Source organism: Haliotis rubra, unplaced genomic scaffold (assembly GCF_003918875.1).
Source record: "Haliotis rubra isolate DU_JTF1 unplaced genomic scaffold, ASM391887v1 Scf169, whole genome shotgun sequence".
Taxonomy (NCBI): Eukaryota; Metazoa; Mollusca; class Gastropoda; order Lepetellida; family Haliotidae; genus Haliotis; species Haliotis rubra.
Genome location: NW_025765658.1, coordinates 193,005 through 208,216, shown reverse-complemented (window position 1 = coordinate 208,216; position 15,212 = coordinate 193,005). Strand labels below are relative to the sequence as shown.

The window sequence follows — 15,212 nt, the reverse complement described above, 5'->3', positions numbered from 1 at the left end:
TTTTGACTTCCAGTCATATGTTCGAGAAAATCGCCTGATGTTCTGAGTGGATAATGATGCTGCCTAGTTTTGCTAGAATGCTCGAGAACTGTGTAAGAGCTATATAAAGGCTGGTTGTTGTGTTGTACACAGGACTTTTGACTGGATTTATGTACATCTTACTGCCATCGTCAACATTTCAAGACTGATCGTGCTTGCCTATTCGTCTATTGTCATTTTGAACAACCTTCAGTCAGTATATCTGCTCTCACTGTAAATGTCAAGACTCTGGTGAGTTAATATTTTATATTTGTGATCCAATATTTTAGATTTGTGACTCAATTGCATTGTACTAGAGATCTGTATTGTCATTCATTGTAGCTTGCTCATTGTTTGTTCAATACATTATTGAATATTTTAGACTTGTCTGTGTTCCATTTTGCTAGTTCAAAGGGGACTTTTAAACCTTTTGTCACGGCAAATTATTAACCGTAACAAAATTGGGGGCTCGTCCAGGATAGAATTCATTTGACATTTGAGACCTATTGTGAAAATTATTTCAAATCCTGCAATTTTGCAACGAGGTAATTGTGAAACCAGCAAAATGGTGTTTGAAATTGAGAAGTTTCTTAAGTCTCCTGACCCTGAGACAGTCAGTGAATTGCGCAAATCAGATTTATTGCAAATTTCTTCACATTTCAAACTTGAGGCCAAACCGTCCATGTGGAAATTTCAGCTTTGAAAATTGTGTTGCATCACTATATTAATGAGGGAGTTTTTGAACACGAAGTTTTGGAAATGGTGAAACTTCAATTGCAAATTCTAAAAGAAGAAAATAGAAAACAAGAAGAGTTAAAAATGATGAAATTGAACTGAAAAGGCCAGAAAATTCTTGTCCTCCCTCTAATTCTTCCTCTTTTGACATTGCAAGGCACGCAAGACTGGTACCCCCTTTTAATGAGAAAGAAGAAGACAAATACTTTCTACACTTTGAAAAAATTGCTGAAAACCTCAAGTGGCCTAAGGAGTCATGGACTATGCTACTGAAAACTGTTTTGAAGGGTAAAACTCAGGATGCTTATTCAGCCTTGTCGATACAGCAAAGCTCTAACTATGATCTTGTCAAAAGGACACTTTTAAAAGCTTATGAGTTAGTGCCTGAAGCTTATCGTCAGAAATTCGGAAATGCTCACAAAAGGGACAATGACTTTTGTAGAATTTCTTAGAGAAAAGGAAATTTTGTTTGATAGGTGGTGTGGGTCTAAGGAAGTCACAGATTTTGATAGTTTGAGACAGTTAGTTTTGATGGAGGATTTCAAGCAGAGTGTTCATTCTGATCTCAAGACTTCTTTGGATGAACATAAGGTTAATGACTTACATGAGGCAGCAATGTTGGCAGATGATTATTGTTTGACTCATAAGGGTTCTTTTAGGTCTCGGGTAATACCAAGTTTCTGGCCGAAAGGGCTTTACCCGGGTAAGACTTCAGGACACGCAGGTTACAATGCTGTTAGAACAGGTTCAAATTCTCCTGACAAGCAGTCACATTCTTTTCAGTCTAAGCATAAGCCTTCCAGTGGTTCTGATCCTGTTTGTGCATATTGTAAGAAGCCAGGTCATTTCATTTCTGCATGTTACAAACTCCAGCTTGCTCATTGTTTGTTCAATATGTTATTGAATATTTTAGACTTGTCTGTGTTCTATTTTGCTGGTTCAAAGGGGCAAATTAATAACCGAACACAATTACCTACTTTTCAGCTGATCTGAATTTTCTCGTGTGAAAGTGAAAAGAGACACTTCAAACAACCATGGTTACACCGAATCCCAATTCCTTGTTTCATAAGAAAATGGCATTTGCAAATGAATTTTAATTTTAAACTTTAAAAAAGTCGTATTTCTATATTTTATGACGAGGTTTAGGCAGCGTGTCGTTAACTAAGACGTCCCAGACTGCCCCTGTTTAAGAGGTTGTACAATGATTCAAAATTCATCTGGCTCACTGGTTACACCTGTTATAAGCTTTTTTTTGGCTAATTAAATGAAGTTTTGTAACATACAATGTGATTGATATCAATATCAATTCCGTACCAGACCACCAAACATTTCTAGCGGCCGAGCCGAATTCCACGATTTCCGGACTCGTTTTTGAACTAACTTGCGGAATAGCATGGAACCCAGTCAGCAAGAAACTTTGTGTAAGCAATGTTTTGACTTGTACATTTTCATCGGATGCTGGAACTACTTTCACACAACTATGTCCATTAGTAATATTTTATCGATTCATTGATCAATTGACCATACTGTAATCGCACTGATTCGAGATTTTAAAATAGAACCACCAAAAAACATACAGGTTTTCGATTTTGATGCTAATTTAAAGCTTTATGTCATACTTCATTAACAATATGGCGTCATGTACTAAATTTTGGAATAAAAAATGTCTAACATTGATATAAATCGTCTTTTGTAAACGAAGATAGCTACCCAGTTAATTCCAACCAAAGTCAATGACCTGGTCAAGGTGGATGGTTTCATTACTGGACATGTAACGAGAATAACAACCACTAAATTCCTTTCACGTGTATGTGATGAACACTAAATATGGTGAAATGGAAGTCGCAAGGTATAGACTGAAAGTGTTGCCGGAAACAATATCAAGCGAGCTGGCATCTCGCCGAAGTCCCCACTTGCCTTGGATTGTCATAAATGGCATACTGCAAGATGATTTTTTACCCCCAATCGAACACAGAACTTTTGACAGGTTTGTTCCTGTTTTGACCATGACATTGACAACTTTTTGGCTGTGAACAAAAGATGTTGTCAACTCAGACTAAATTTAGGACACTGACGCAGGCCAAAACTAGATCACAGTCCGTTTCAGCAAAATGTTGACAAACGTTCTTAATTGTGTACCGTCTTTGAGTCTTCTTAAAAACACTTAACCATTCCTGCTTTTTATTGTTCCCTTGCAGATATATCCTGTTTTACAAGTTAACAATTGACAGGTTGTTGCTGTTTTGTATCCAACAACAGTCGCACACCTTCTGACACAAGTAGGCTAAATCGGCACATTTGCCATCTACGACTAAATATTGAATATGTGACTGTACTGGTTGAAAATAAGTTTAATCTTTACAAGAGGGTGTGGTTAATAACATCTCCATCAAACGAATTTGAAAACTATTGAATTGTGTTGTTTTTCATACCGATTTCTTCAGTACTATATTGTGGTTCGCGTTCGATTCCATTAGGATTGAGCAGTTTTGTTTCATCCGCTCATTCAGACAGATCAGCTGATTTAGTTCTAAACACTTACATGAGAAGATGCGGCTTTGAAATCATAAGTACCGGTGTCTCAGTTTAATAACAGAATTGGTAATAAATAGAATAATCACAAGGTACGAGTAATTACGGGATATATGTCTCTCGTGAAGTTAATGTTCAAGTGCAAGTGAACATTAATTTCATACACAGTGAACATTAATTTCCCGTAATCACTTGTACCTCATGGGTTATTCTCTAAATACATTGGCTGGGCTCCCTGTTTCAGTATCTGTCCACATATTGCTCAATTCAAATGCAACAGCGCTCTGTTTGTGTACTCCAAAAGAATACAAACGGCTGTGGGTTGTGAGGCGGAAACGTTTATTTTGGGTCTACATTTGAATACAGCCTAAAAGAACATAAGGAAATATATATAAAATGGAATCCAATAGATATGCACATGTTTAAATTAATACAAGTCACTTGATATCGATGTGCAACTTCTTTATTATTTACACACAACGTTTCAGGGCTAATACTTGCCCCTTCATCAGGTGAATACAGTGAATAGTTACAGAGGTATATATAGTATGTACAGGAAGCCACAGAGTTGTTTTTACAAAGGTATATACAGTATGTACTTGAAGCCACAGTGCTGTGCTTACAATAAATTAGTGAGAGAATTAAGTTAAATAGGGTATACATACTGTTTGTATACCCTATCCAAAACAGACAGGTAAAGCATTGGAAACGATGGTACTTCCTCCTGCGGAGACAGCAGGTAGAAAGGTTTGGGCTGCTGCTGTGAAAGCAAAAGCCAAGTACCCCTTGTTTGAGCAGTGTTGATGCTTAGTCCCGTCGGCACCATGCCAACAGACCCGAACATTGTCTGTTGCCGGACAGATCACGGGGCTGCCATCCACAGCGTGTTAAAGTGGAGGCAGGGTAGGAAGACGGGGAAGAGGTTGTGACCACAGTTATACAAGCAGGGCACTTAGGCAGTTAAGCTTGGATATTAAGATCAGAGTGCTGGTACTGGGAGGGGTCCGTATTGAATGCCACAGCCTGGCCACCCAGCTGACCCTCGACGATTTTTCTAATATCCCGATTCAGCTTTTTTCACTTCAGTTTGAGGGTCTGCATGTCATTGGCTCTGCGCCACAACATCGGCGGCCAAATAATGGTGGCAGCCGGGCAGCGCAGGCGGATATAAAGTAGGTCATAATGCATGGCATCATACAATGCCTTTGAGGGGACCTCACACAGGTCATTCGATCAGAGATGGATAAAAATTAATGACCTGCATGGGCCTCTCGCGCTAATGAGGCTATCCACCTTGCCTCTAAGGCCAGCCCCTTTACTGACCAGATGAGGCCCAGGCTACTCCTATGTGGCCCGAGATGTTTATGTAGCCACGCCATCTAGCTGGAACCAACCACCCATGCTGGCCCTTCAACCCATACTCGAATTAGGTTTGTGCACTTAGACGGGGAATGCGAATGTACGACTAGTATTAGATCTCCAGCGACCAAACTACTGTATCTGATCTGCAAGAATTCCTTGTAACGCCGATGTGGTTGGTGCTCCTATGAATAAGAAGAAAAACGATTAATGTTAATGGGTTATTTTGCTGCCATTAGTGTCTTTTTCAGCACTGCCTTAAACTGAAATATTGTTAGAGGAGAATAGTTCACATGAATAAATAAATACCAGTCTGATCATGGTGGCACTGACAAAATTCGCGTGAGGACTGTGACAGGGCATAGCATGGACTGTGGAACTGCCTGAATGGCAATGTGCATGCCACGGCCCTGTTGGTCTGATTTGGCGGCCCGTAGGACCACCTCCACGTAGGATTGGTTGCTAGCAAATGATAAATCCGCTAGCAACACTGCTCGCTGTGATGAGTCAATGACTGAATCAGCCACTACCTCGCTTACCCTGAAAAAGCAGAGAACAGTGTAGCTTCCTATAAAGACCTACAAACCATAGGAAGGAGCTGCCCAATGCGCGTTAGCAGATCCACCATAATAGGCTGTCGCGTGTGTCCGGATGCCCCGACATCCTTGATATCCCTGCAATGTCTTCTGTACTAGAAAATGATTAGACATGCACTACAAGGAGTTGAGCTTATGGACGGAGGATATGTCTAGAATGTAGGAACGGGGAGACCTACCTGATAATGAGAGATATAAATTCAATATGATATGATCAAAGGGGACTGGCCAAAGGTCAAGCAGAGAATACACCGCCTGGAATAGCCGCAGTGACCGAAATGCCGACTCGTATGTCCTCCAGGTGTTTGCCGCCATTGAGTTGGCAACCAGATTGCTAACTTCTGCTGTTAGGTGAGCCAGAGGCCTGTTGATCCGCCTGTGGGACTACTGCTCAAAACCGTGACCACTGAAATCTCGAAAGAGCGTACGCTATTATGTTAGCCTGTGAAGGTATACACATATTCTTTGAAGTGGATGTCGTTTTGCAAGCATGTCAGGACCATTCCCCTGAGTAGATTTATGACCCTTTCCCCGCTATGCGGTGTGCCTATTAATAATATTCACTACAGCCTGATTATGGCAGTACATTAGCCAAACTGCTGCCCCAGATCCGCAATGCCATGACTAAAGTGAAAATCTCCAAGAATGTCAAGTCATTAGCACAGTGGCCATGGAAGTATGCACCACAACCCTGTCTTCCTGCTGCATCTGTATATAGCTGTAGATGTGGGGTGGAAACCCACCCCTGCTCCAAGAATTGGAGGTTGTGCCGTTATGCCAGGCAAGGGACTGAAGCCTTAGGCTGAGGTCTTGACGCATGCCTGCTGATACACGTATTCTGTGATCTATAAGACACCGCAAAATGGATGACCCATGGGGATTGTCCTATATACAAAATTCAGCTTGCCCACTATTGATTGCAGTGTATGCAGTGTGACTTTCTTGGATGGTGCCACTACTAGTTGCTACAGCTGATGAATCAGTTGTGCTATCTTGTCATGCGGTAATTTAATTTTGCCCTTAGCAGGTTGTACTCTTTTTTGGCACACCCAGACGATTGGTGAGTTGAAGGGAAGTCTTGAGTGAGTGAGTGAGTGAGTTGGGTTTTACGCCGCTCTTAGCAATATTCCAGCAATATCACAGCGGGGGACACCAGAAATGGGCTTCACACAATGTGACGAGCGAACGCTTTAACCACTGGGCTACCCTACCGCCAAGGGGGGAAGGGAAGTCTTGAGCATGTGCGAGCAGATGCTGAAATCCACTGCTGCCAGGATAGATAGATAGATAGATAGATAGATAGATAGATTGATATTGGTGAGATTGCCGAGCAATAGATAGATAGATAGAAATTGGTGAGATTGCCGATAGATAGATAGAAATTGGTGAGATTGCCGAGCGTTTGCAAGTACATATATAAAAAGGTATATGTGAAGGAGAAGTGACTTCTCCCTGAAGATAAAAGTGAAACATGTTGGAGAAGATCTGTGTCGTGTAATTATTTCAGAAATTTCTTCTTACATGTATATATAAACTGCCCGGCAAAAGAAAGTATACAAGGTTTTCAAGAGGTCATTATCATTGACCCAGACTAACTAGTCACTCAAAACATAATGCAGTGGTGTTAACAACATCTTTACTCAACCTGAGCTAAACATCACATGCATACTACAATTCAATTCTTTATTCACATAAACCACCTTGGTGGTACAAGAGCATGTATTGTAAACATATATACACATACAACTTCACATTCAAGATGGCAGTAAACAACATATTAAGATTGTTTTCTGACAAGAAATGATACATGTAAGATATATTTTGATAGATTTACTTTGTCTCGAGATATTTTTACAGATAATATTTTCGTGAACTTTGTTTCATTGGGAAAAGAGGTTAGATGGGAGGTAAATATTGTTTCCTCAAAGTATCTAATGCTTTGCAATGAAAAATATAATGATATTCATCTGCGATGCTTTTAGAAGTGCATAGTTGACACATTCTCTCGTCCCTTGGAATATTATACCAGCGGCCCATCTCAACAGGTAAACTATGGTTACATGTTCTCAATGTCAAAAATTGTTAAAGAAATGCGTTTTGGAAAGAGCAGATATAAATCAAATTGGGAAATGGTGCTGATAGTGTTTTCCACTATCAGAAACACGTCGGATCAGACATGCGCAACTTCAGTGGGGTCCTGAAAACCAGTTTTCAAACACGTAGAGGATAAGCAGGTACTGTGTTACACACAATAAATGTTTACTACTTTATTTACACTCCAGCCGCGTTCTGCGGCATTACAGGTACAAGTTTATATCATAATGTACAACTTCAATACAGGTATGAAACATAAAGTGGTCATATATACATATCGCTTGGTTGCAATAATAAACTGTCTATACGTGCACTTAACCAGTTAAATAAACAATGTTACACTCGTGCGTTATTGATTATTTTTTTGTGGGGACGTTGCTTGACATGAGACATTATTATTTTGCAAAATATTGCTAATTTCCTAATTGTTCCTCATTTGTTAGAGTGAAAAAGCTGGTTCATTCTGTGCATATTCGGATTTCTACAGAAATAGCTGTTAATATATTTTTTCCTTTCTTGGGCCAAAGTAGGGCAAATAAACAAAAAGTGAAATTCGCCTCAAATATCGTTTGCATTACAGAGAGTACATATTCTTTCATTTGGGGGAGTTTTGATCCATCGTCCTGTTTCAATTGGTTGATAATGGTTTGAAGTTAGGATTAAGTAACGCCCTTCGATTATTATAATGTAATAAATTCAGATAGCTTTCATATTTCAATTCAGAATTTTTTAAAATATAAAGAGCGCCTCTTGAAGATTTTTCTGTGATTGATTTCTTTCAGTCTGTTTACAACAAGTGCTGTAAGACTAAGTAGTATACACAACAGGGGTACGAGATCACTTCCAACAAAAGACTCTGTAAAGCTTTATTTAATCAGTAAAGCCTTTGTCAGGCCCTTATCTCACTCCGCACCGTATATGACCGTCTATAAGCCGACCCCATGGATAAGCCGACCCCCAAACTTGACCCTCAAAATCAGTGTCAAAATCATATCTCTCATGGATAGGCCGACCCCCCGCGATGGGTCGCGGCCAACAGAGACCAGAGTACCCGGTAAGTATGTTCCATCAACGACGAGACACCATTACGAGAATATTACATAATAAAGATTACCGGTGTTTGTTTACCTTTTTTTAACGATCACTGCTTGCATCAACAACGAGGCGCCATTTGGAAAGTGGATATACAAGCGTAAGTGTTGGTGAGAATATTACATAATAAAGATTACCCGGTGTATTGTGGCAACATGTGTTTGTGTTCCTTTTTATATCCCGACGATCACTGCTTGCATCAACAACGAGACGCCATTTTGTGAAATCGGTGAGTATGGAGAGAAAAAGTACCATCGGTAAATAAAAACTGAAGTCAACTTTTGTTTCAAAATATATTATTTAAGTGTCCATATTTCATCTATATATATATGACAATAAGAAAAATAGTCCACTAACAATAAACACTGACATTTCTGCAAGAGAGTTCTGAGATTTTCACAAGTCATCGGCCGTAAACCCATCAAATTCCGTGTCACTGTCCTCCTCATACTGTAAGTCGATCCACATTATTCAAAGAATTCACTGTCATATATATTGTGTCTACTCACGGATCGAAGCGAAGTGTAGTTGACAGAAAATGCATAATATATTTTGCTTCTCTAAATATCATATTTATTGTAGCAACAAACTGGCTTGCTTATTTTACCCCATTCAACAATCACAAACTGATTACGCCTCGTTCCATGTCGCGTGCTTACCACGTTCATGATGGTCCATTATAACCTTAGTGTTGATTATATATTTTTACATAAAACTATTACACAATGCTAGGATATATTTCTTTGGGTTAAATAATAGTATTCAATCAATAGAATTCATCCCGTTATATTATTGTGCATGTTTGAACTTGTTGGCGGGGAAGCGTGTGCACAGCTGATTGCTATTTCGGCTTTGTGTATGCGAGACAAATCATACGGTAATCTTAATTAATTTATAGAGCAAAAACTGTAACTAAAATTACACAATGCTAGGATATATTTCTTTGGGTTAAATAGCGGTATTCTGTATTATATTTTACTGATGACTCGTCAGAATTAGTCCCGTTATATTATTGTGCATGTTTGAACTTGTTGGCGGAAGCGTGTGCACAGCTGATTGCTATTTCGGCTTTGTTATGCGAGACAAATCACGCCGCGGTAATCTTAATCCTGCAAATAAAACAATGCCCAGCAAAAACAACTTATAACTTAAATGGTAATTAATCTTGTCTAGTGATGTTTAATTGCAAATTTGACGTCTCTACTGACAAAGTCGTCTTCTGTTGTTTGTTCACGCGAAGTGATACGATGTTGTTTTCTTACCCCTGGAAAAAAGTTTGATGAAAGTGTAACTCATGGATAAGACGACCCCCTTCTACAGACGGCTTTTTTTGGTCCTCAAAATTCGGCTTATAGACGGTCATATACGGTAACCAAAATGGTTCTCAAACAACCGACGATCAAACTCGATTTCGACCTGCAGGATATGGCCATGCTCATCATGAATTTAGGGATGGCAATGGCCACCAAGGACGTCCTCGTAAAACAAGGAATCATACCGGAAAATATTTTAAAGTAAAATAAATATATATAGAATGGCTACGATCGCTATGATGTTAGTTAACGCCGTGGCATTTTCCAGGAGTAATTACCTGTTCTCAAAATTACGGGCCGAGGTAGAAGCGGAACGTAAACGGCACAATGTAGCCGTGGAGAAATTACAAGCCGCGCAAACCGAGTATGCGAAAAAACGCACGCAGAGAACTCGATTTCATTAACGATCAACTCGAGCGTGAAAACCATGCCGTTCGAACGTTCAAGAACATTGATGACGCCACGAAAGAATATTACCTGCTAACCGGTAAACAGCTTGAACCTCTTGATGAACCCACACTCTCCCAGTATTACGTGCCTTCCCCAGAACAAAAAAATTGAGAACTGGCCTTCGTCGCACTGGGTCTAGCAGCGACCGTGTTAATTGCAAAACAATTAGACTAGGTACTCATATGAGTATATCAAAGATGAGACCCGCTCCGTATCGTTGTCAATACGTGCTTATGGGGACAACCGAGACTTGTGGTAGGAAATGCAGGACCGAGGGGTACTGTTGTTTTCACATGAGGAGTCTAAGAAATGGTTTCGTGAACTACACGTGCTCTGTGTGTGGTATTAGAGTGAAATGTCATTACCGTTTATGTAGAGCCCACGGGGCGAACGTGGTCCGAAACCAACTTATTTACGACAAAAAAAAAGATTATTTGAACGAACGTAAGCGTCTCCTCAGAATGAAAATTTGAAAAGGCTTCATTTTTTGCCTGGCAGATAAGGCTGACAGAGTTACCTCCCTTACATAATGGTGGCACAATTAGAGATTGGCTTGTACCTAGGCATAACAATGACTACTATTCAATTTGCAGAAGATCCACTACAATTCATTCGAATTCCACCCCCGAAATCTTTTGGCCTGAGAAGCTGGTTGATGTTTCCAGGTAAACACAGTATTGACGACATCAGACCTCTGATCATTAGCAAACTCGAAGAGGAAATAAACGAATTGGGGCACATCAACTTTCAAATGACGGTTGTTACTACAAAGCTGGATGTGTTCAGAGAACAATTCTTGACTGAATCAGCCAATATATATACGTGTATCCCCAACGATCTGGAAATAATAAAACAGGAAAGCTATCCTGAGCCCAGAATCGATACGGTTATTCTGAATATAGCGCCTGGCGGGGGACTAGATTCGTGGTGAAAAAAAATATGTGCTCTTCATTTTTTACTCAGTACCGAACACCCAATTAGAGATTGACTTTGCAATTAAGTATAACAATGGCTACTGTCCGAGAGCTTAAACGGATTGCACAAGAGCGAGGTGTAGTCGGTTACTCCTGATTAAGGAAACCTCATCTGTTAAGATTACTCAACATACAATCCCCGCCCACTATGAAACAACTCAAACTCCAAGCAAAAGAGCTGGGGCTGACAGGTTATTCCCGCCTGAGGAAAGCCGGGCTAGTCGAACTATTGCACGACCCCGTACAACCTCCTCCCATGGTGAAACAACTCAAACTCCAAGCGAAAAAGCTGGGGCTGGTAGGTTATTCCCGTATGAGGAAACCCGAGCTCGGTGAACTGTTGCATCAGCACAGAGTTGTCGATCTACAGTTCGTATGCACTGAACACGCTATAGGTAACTATCTGAGAGGCTGGTGGATGAATGTAGACATCGGCGACATCAAGCCTCTGGTCGCTGACAAAGTCAATGAGGAACTGGACGACCTGGGAAGCCTCAAACAAGAAGTCGCAACTCAACCGGGAACGGTAGACGCGTCCATCGACACCTCGTTGCAAACAATACGAGAATACCTAGAACGCTTCACGCACAGGGGTTCCGGGTGGACCGTGGACAAAATCGATAAACTCTATCTAGACGTAGCTAACTACATGCCGTTCAAAGGCGGATCGTACCTAGACTTGCCCCCCTACTACAAGATAAGACAAGCCATGGTCAACATCAAAAATAGAGGTAATAATTGTTTGAGGTTAGCAATCAGATCCGCATTGTTTCCGGCCAACGTCAATTAGAACAGACCTTCGAGCTACCCCGAAGACGACGGACTCAACTGGGACGGTATAGACGAACCCATCCCCATATCTCAGATCACCAAAATCGAAAAACAGAACCACATAGCCATCAACGTCTTTGGACATGAAGGCAACAAAACGATCGTGCACAGGATCAGCCCAGTGACCGAGGGCCACGTGATCAATATATTCATGATCCAGTGGGGTGACAAGTACCACTACGTGTGGATAAAACACTTCAGCAGGCTGTTGTACGACCAATCGAAATACAGAGAGAAAAAACACTTCTGTGAACGGTGCCTGCACGGCTTCACGCGAGCTGATTTATTAGAATCCCACCACGAGGCCTGTGGGTTCGGGTACGTGGTCGTCCGATGCGATGGGAAAAAAAACGCTCCCATGGTGTACAGAGGTCACGACGCGGCTGAAAAAAGGAAAAATCATCAGGAAAAGGGTGTACACCGTTATTCCCATGCGCATGACTCAAGCCGACCGGCGAGCTCACGATCGCAGTCACGTATGCCACGTGTGCCATGAACCGCTGAACGGCGATTCGGTGAGAGATCACTGTCACATCACCGGTGAGTACAGAGGCGCAGCCCACAGCGCGTGCAACCTCAAACTCAAAATCAACCCTAAGACAATCAACATCCGCGCGGTCTTCCACAATTTGAGAGGGTACGACTCTCACTTGATCATGCAGGCCATCGCAAAGGTCTACGGCAACCTGACGTGCACATCACCAATCAATACAGCGACGCCGAGACTCGACCTCTGTTAATGAGGAAGGGTGTTTACCCCTATGAATACATGGACAGCTGGGTCAAGTTCAACGAGACACGACTGCCTCCCATCAACCGATTTTACAGCAACTTGACCGAATCGACCATCACCCAGGACGATTACTCGCACGCGATTAACGTATGGAATAAACTGGGCTGCCAGAATCTGGGTGATTACCACGACCTGTACTTGAAAACAGATGTACTCCTGTTGGCCGACGTGTTCGAGATATTCAGAAAAATGTGCTCGAAACAGTACGACCTAGACCCCGCGTGGTATTTCTCCTCACGGGTCCCTCTTGGGATGCCTTGTTGAAAAAGACTGGTGTGAAACTCAAACTATTGACGGATTGCGACATGCACCTGTTCATCGAAAAAGGCTTGCGAGGTGGGATTTCCATGGCTTCCAAACGCTACGCGAAAGCCAACAACAAGTGGTGGCGTGTGGTCCTGTGCTTAAAGCTCAGGTCACAAATCGGTGAAGTTAAGCAGCGTTGAGCTCGGAGAGTCCTTGGATGGGTGACCGTGTTTGGCAGCTTGACTCCTGAGAGTTTCTAGGACTTGAGTCCTGCCCCACAACGAAGCACATGTGACACATGTGGTCTCACCTTAGGCAAGTGAGTTTGTTCAAAATTGTCTCTGTTCACCCAGCAGGAAAATGGGTACCCGGTGGAAAAAAGTCATATGACTATAACCTTCTAGCGCCTAACAGGCAGCTTGGGTTATCCGGGGTAATAATGGCCTTGATTGTTAGCGCTATGAGCATACCTAGTGTGGAGTTTGGCGCTATATAAATGGACACATTATTATTATTATTACGTGAAGGGCTATAATCCGAATCAACCCACCACCCATATCCTCTATCTCGATGCCAATAACCTGTACGGCTGGGCCATGAGCCAGTATCTACCCACCAGGGGATTCGAGTGGACATCCAAGATTGATGTCATGAGCATCGTGTCAGATTCGAAAAAAGGCTACATACTCGAAGTGGACTTGGAATATCCTGTGGAATTACACAAATCACACAACAGCTATCCACTCACTCCCGAAAGATTGATGGTTAACCCAGATTGGATGTCCGACTACCAACAAAACTTGCTGGGGAAAAATAAACCGGCTAACGGCGAAAAACTCGTACCCAACTTGATGAACAAGAAAAAATATATCGTTCACTATCGCAACCTGTAACTGTACCTGTCGCTGGGAATGAAACTCACGAAAATTCATAGGGTGGTCAAATTCGACCAGAGTCCGTGGATGGAGCCCTACATTAGAATGAACATGGACTTGCGAAATCGGGCCAACAGTGATTTCGAGAAAAACCTGTACAAGCTCATGAACAACTCGGTGTTCGGTAAGACGATGGAGAACTTGAGAAAACGCGTGACCGTGAAGCTAGTCCGGTCGAAAGAGGAAGATAAGCTCAGGAAACTGATAGCCAGCACGGCATACAGCCGGAGCAAGATATTCAGCGACGATCTGGTGGCCCTGCACATGAGGAAAAGCCACATAAAATTCAACCGGCCTGTTTACGTGGGGATGAGCATCCTCGACTTATCCAAACACCTGATGTACGACTTTTACTACAACGAACTGAAGAAACAGTACGGCGAACTGTGTGAAGTGCTGTACACGGACACGGACTGCCTGCTGATGGAGATTCGAACCGAGGACGTGTACGAGGACATGAAGAAACACCTCGATTTGTACGAAACGTTGGATAGCCATCGACGGAATCAACACGTATGCGTACGGGCACGAAAAATTGAACTAAAAGAATGTATGTATATACAATGTCACGATATCAAAAAACATTTGAAAACATTTATTACAACCCGCATGGGTACTGGAAAGGCCTGAGCGCCATACACAAGCTTGCCAAAATAGTAAGAGTATCACAAAACGAAGCCAAAGCGTGGTTGGAAAAACAAGCCCTGTGGCAAATCTACCTTCCGGCACCACGCTACGTACCTAGAAGAAAATTTGACGTGTCAACGCCCAATCGCGATCACCAAGCTGACCTCATGTTTCTACCCCACGACAAAAATTACAAGTACGCCCTAACTATTGTTGACGTGGCCAGCCGCTACAAAGAAGCGGAACCCTTAACTGCGAAAGATTCGACCCAGGTAGCCAGCGGATTCAAGCGCATATATAAACGCAGTCCGCTGACATGGCCCACCATGTTGCAAGTCGATCCCGGACGGGAATTCATGGGTGCCTGTCACAACTGCTAGCCAAGCACGGCGTCCAAGTCAGGCGTGGCGCGGCCGGAGCTCATCGCAGTCAAGCCATAGTCGAGATATTAAATAGGACTTTGGCCGAGCGCTTATTCGGGCATCAGTACGCACAGGAAATAAGTCTAAATAAACCCAACACCAAATGGGTCGCGCGGCTACCTCAAGTGGTGTCGGCTATCAATCACGAAATCACTCCTCTCACCGATACAAAACCAGCCGACGCTATTATATTGA

At 42.2% G+C, this 15,212-nt stretch overlaps 1 protein-coding gene across 1 annotated transcript in view; it reads left to right on the top strand.

The window, feature by feature from the left end:
- LOC124272352 (vascular endothelial growth factor receptor kdr-like) overlaps positions 1 to 15,212 on the top strand; it is a 462,777-nt gene that overhangs the window by 344,597 nt on the left and 102,968 nt on the right. The gene's annotated exons all lie outside the window — the stretch shown is intronic.